This window comes from Hydra vulgaris, chromosome 08 (assembly GCF_038396675.1).
Source record: "Hydra vulgaris chromosome 08, alternate assembly HydraT2T_AEP".
In the NCBI taxonomy this organism is placed as follows: Eukaryota; Metazoa; Cnidaria; class Hydrozoa; order Anthoathecata; family Hydridae; genus Hydra; species Hydra vulgaris.
This window is the reverse complement of record NC_088927.1, coordinates 36,580,001-36,585,000: the sequence shown is the minus strand read 5'-3', so window position 1 is coordinate 36,585,000 and position 5,000 is coordinate 36,580,001. Positions and strand designations below refer to the sequence as shown.

Below are 5,000 nucleotides of genomic sequence, written 5' to 3'. Positions count from 1 at the left end.
GACCAAATAATGCTAATTTAATTTCTTTATATAAAAGTGCTGCATTTTTTCAATTTAGAGAAATAACTATGTAACTGTTTAGAGACAAAGTTCTTCAAGTTTTATTCATCACAAAGTTTATTATTTGTACACGAAAATTAATAAATTAATCAAAAGTATTAAAAAAAGTTAATTTCCTTCTGGACAAAACAAGTGCAACTCGACAAAATGTTGACCAAGCTGTATTTTGCTATCAATATTTCGTGGCGAATCCTTTGTTGTCGATCACAGCTATGCATCTTCGAGGCATAGATTCGATTAGGTGATCAATGAAACTTTGTGGAATCGCTGCCCAGACCTTTTGGATTTGTTCAAACAGTTGATCCTTATTACGAACACCATCACGATTAATTCTGCATTTGACGATCTCCCACAGGTTCTCGATAGGGTTAAGATCCGGAAATCCATCACCTATAGGTGGTTGTCTTGAAACCACTGCTTGACTACTTTTGCAGTGTGTTTCGGATCGTTGTCTTGCTGAAAAACCCATTTTATTGGCATATTCCATTCAGCATGAGGTAACATAACATCTTTCAGGATATTTTTATACATGAAACGGCCAATTATTTCATCCTTTTGATGGATTGGACCTAGACCGTTAGCAGAAAAATACTCCCAGACCATTACATTGCCTCCACCATGCTTCACGGTCTTATAGCAGTAAAGTAAATCAAGGCATTTTCCGGCTGGTCGACGTACACGACAAATGCCATTGCTCCCATTGATGTTGAACTTTGATTCATCACTGAACAGGACAGTTCGCCATTTCTGCACATTCCTGTCAATATGAGATGTAGCAAACAGGAGTCTTTTCTTCTGGTTTTTTAGTGAAATCAGCGGTTTCTTTGCAGGGCGTCGAAAAAACAATCCGGCTTCAACAGCCTGTTGTCTGATTGTTCGGTCCGATTCAGGCAGCTCTAATTGCTTTTGTATCTCGACTGATGATATCCAGGGATTCTTCTTGACGGATCTGATGACCATAGAATTCTCTGTAGAAGTGGTGGAACGCGGTCTTCCACCTTTGTTATCTGCTGCTAACTTCCCTGTAGAACGATATTTGGAACATAGTCTTGATATGGTCCATTTTTTCACGCAATATTTATCACAAATACTTTTTTGTGACTTTCCACTTACGTAATCGCCAATAATTTTCTTTCTTAGTTCCAATCCAAGACTGTCGGGAGCCATTTTTTCACTTGAAGTCATAAAAATAATAAAAATAAATAATCACGCTTCTCAAGGCTTACCGTGTTACATTTACCTTGTGATGATACAATAATGCATTGTGGAACTCAACGTCTTGGTTGAATGTGGACTGTATTGATGTAATGAAACACTTGTTGTATTTCACTCCTTGTATTGATATTTTTCGATAAAACATTTTGATAAAACTCACTTCGATAAACTGTCTTGATAATACTGACTGATTGACTTCCATATACTGACTGAATTACATGTCGATTTACATGTCTCTTATATAGTAAAATGAACCTGTAAGAACCTGTTCTGGAAGATTCTAGATGCTTCTTTTTGATGCTTCTGGATGCGTCTGGATGCTTCTTCTGGAAACTTCTGGAAGCTTCTGCACGCTTCTGAAAACTTCTGGATACTTCCTTTAATTATTAAAAAACTTCCGTGACGTTGACACGGACTAGACTTAAGAAAATGAAACAAACCAAAAAAGTTGCACTTGTTTTGTCCGCTGCAAAATGGCACTTGTCAACGAAATTCTGCATGTGTGCTGTCACCTGTCAGCTGATTGCTCATGTCATGGCATGCTATGACTCCAGACTCCTGAACTGTTTGCTGTGGTAGTATAGTTCGTTTCGTTTTTTAGACATGTAAAATTAGGAACACTTTTTAGCATTGTTCGATGTTGGTTGCAAATGTTTTGTCCAATACTGTATATAAATTATGTTAGTGTGTTCTTCAAATAGAGTGCTCAATGTTCTTAAAGAACAGAGCAATAATAAATTAGTAATTATAATTAATAATTAGTAATTATATTTATATATATATATAGTAATTATAATAAAATTATAATTAGTAATGTATGTATATATATATGTATATATATATATATATATATATATATATATATATATATATATATATATATATATATATATATATATATATATATATATATATATATATATATATTAAGGTGGGGCATAAAACACCAAAGTCATTAAAAGAAATACCATAATAATTTTTCTGGTTCCTTTTGATATGTGTATTAAAAAAATGTAATTTTTTTTTTTATGAGTACCCCTATGGTTGGTCCCAGCAGTCCGAAAATTAGAAAATTTATAATTTTTGTAAATAACAAGGGGGGCAGGGTCACTTACAAACTTTTTAAAGTTATCTCAAGGGTTATTTTTGTAGCCTGATATATCTGTTTTTAGATTATGTTTTGTTTTATTGCAAAAGACGTATATATTTTTTTTCCTGCATATTTTAAATAAAAAATATTTTTACATTTGCATTTATTTTTTAAAGAAAGGTTATTTTAAAGTTTTTAACTAAGATTTTTATACTGTTGTCTGAAATTTTAGCAGATGATCTGCAACAACTAATAAATTAGCTTGGCTATCTTCTTCGTTTCTGAAAGTTTCAATGAAGTCTTGACCAAGTTTAATAGCAGGTTCTGCACAATCATTTACAACAAGAAGACCAGTGACATAATTTTTAAATCCAATATAACCTGAAAATTTTTCCCAGTTTGATGAACTAGTTTTAAGCCATTCTGTCTCATGTAATGTCATCTTTAATAAATCATATAAAAACAAGCTTTCAGGACCAATAAAGTCTTCAATATTTTTAGTTATTTTTTTTTTCATTGTTAGTAAAAATTTCGGAATTCAGTTTCCCTATCTTATAACTGGTGGGCTTCGCTGTTTGAGCTAATTTAAGAGCTAATTTTTGTAGCTGATCTACAGGTAAACATTTATCAGCAAGACACATAACCACAAATCTTTCATTTAAATACCAATTGTGCTTTTTAAGTGATTTCAGTACGGCTTCTGCTGGTTTGAAACTGAATTCAGATTATTGTATCATTTCATTAATAGCTTTTAGATCTAAAGAAGGTGCTATGGCAGGGATAGGCGCTTTAATAAACCATGGAACATAAAATAGTGCTGTAAATGAAGCAATTTTATAAATCAGCTTTCCCTCTTGCAATAATATTATGTTAGGACATAAGTTACTGAATTGTGGCTGAAAAAGATCATATGTTAAATAATAAACTCCCTGTGCCATAAACCTGGCATGATGCGAAGCCATTGGAAATCTAAATTGAAATTTTGTTACTTTGCCACCTAACCAAAGAACTGCTAATTGTATAAAATACTGGTAGTCATTTCTTGGAAATATATCATTATCTAGGCAATTTTGAAGGAATGTTAATGATTCTGAAGCCTAAATTTCAAAAAACTTTATTATTAAAACTTATAACTAAACACATTAATCAAAATAGGACAATTAAACCAACCTGCTTTTCCAAAAAAGATATAATTTTTTTTTCTGATTCAAATCTTTTTAGGTTATCATAATTTATCTTCTTTTCAAGAATCGATTTCCAATTACCCTTCAGCCTATCAAATAACTCAGTCTTTGGTCCACTTGTTTTACCACCAATAAGAACATTTGAAAAGTGCTAAAATATGTTTATTTCAAATCATTTAAATAAATTTTATTAATAAAGCATTTAATTCATCAAGAAATATTAATAATTAAATATATAAATAAATATAAAAATATTATATGATTTTTCAATATTTACCTTTATATGTAATTCATAAACGTGATGACGATAAGCCATCCAAATTAAAGCTTTTCCTCTCCACTGCTCAATAAGAGTACAGACTCCTTTTAGCCAACCAGTATTTGTAACAGTGGTGTCAAAGGACAGAGAGAGCTATTTGACTATGTTGATACATAGTCAAATAGCTCCCAGTCTTGTAAAGTTTTTTTGATTGCTTTCCCAAGAGACTCGACAGTGCCATCTTTCACAATTAAAATACCCAAAAGTTGGGATTCTGAGAGATCTGGTGAACTAATTAGTACATCTATTCTTTTAACTTTTTCTTTACCAAGTTCTTTCATTTCTAACATAATTTTTGAGTCAAAATGCACAGTAAGACTTTTACCCTTAGCCAATGTAATAAAGTTGTCTTTAATATTACAGGCAGTTTTTCTTATACTTAATTTTTTCTGCGTCAAAATACTTCTTTTAGAAATAGAAAAATCATCTGTCGTTCCAGAAATATTATTTATAAGAGAAGCAAGAGTTGCACTCAGTGCAGTCGAATTTATTCCATATCGTGATGCTGTTGGAGCTTAATCTTTTCCTATATTTTCTGGAACAATAAGAGGAACAACATTAGATTTTCTAATTTTTCTAGAAGGCTGTAGATGCTCTTCATCTTGGTTATCATCTAAAGTATTAAAATTTTTTGTTGTGTTTTCATATTTCTCAGTAACCAACTCTTTCTGTTTTCTTACGGACTCTTTTGTTCTTTGATTTTTTATTTTCATTTCTCTTTTTGTTTTGTTTTTTACAAATTTTTGTGAAAATTTATCTTTACCCAACATTTTCTGAACACGCACTCCTTTCTGGTTGTTAAGAAAATCAGCATCTTCTCTTCTAGTTTTTATATCTTTTGTTTTTTCTTTCATAATAATACCTTCACAATTCTTTTGACTTACATCAAATACCTCCTCTAGCATTCTTGAAAACTGTTCTCTTTTTAAAACTAAATTTGTACTTAAATGGTTCCTGTGTTTGTTTAAATCTTTTCTCTTTTTTCTAAGTCAACAATCTTGTCTCTAAAACAAATGTAGAAGAATGCATTAAAATTAATGTAATTTATTATAAATATATAAAATTGTATGACTTTATAATTGCTACTTATATAACATAAATTTGAAATTAGATTAAACTAAAAATTAAAATT

At 30.8% G+C, this 5,000-nt stretch overlaps 1 non-coding gene across 1 annotated transcript in view; it reads left to right on the top strand.

Annotated features, from left to right (window-relative positions):
- Positions 1-5,000, top strand: part of LOC105844205 (uncharacterized protein C7orf50 homolog) — a 13,644-nt gene that overhangs the window by 3,920 nt on the left and 4,724 nt on the right. The window lies entirely within an intron of this gene.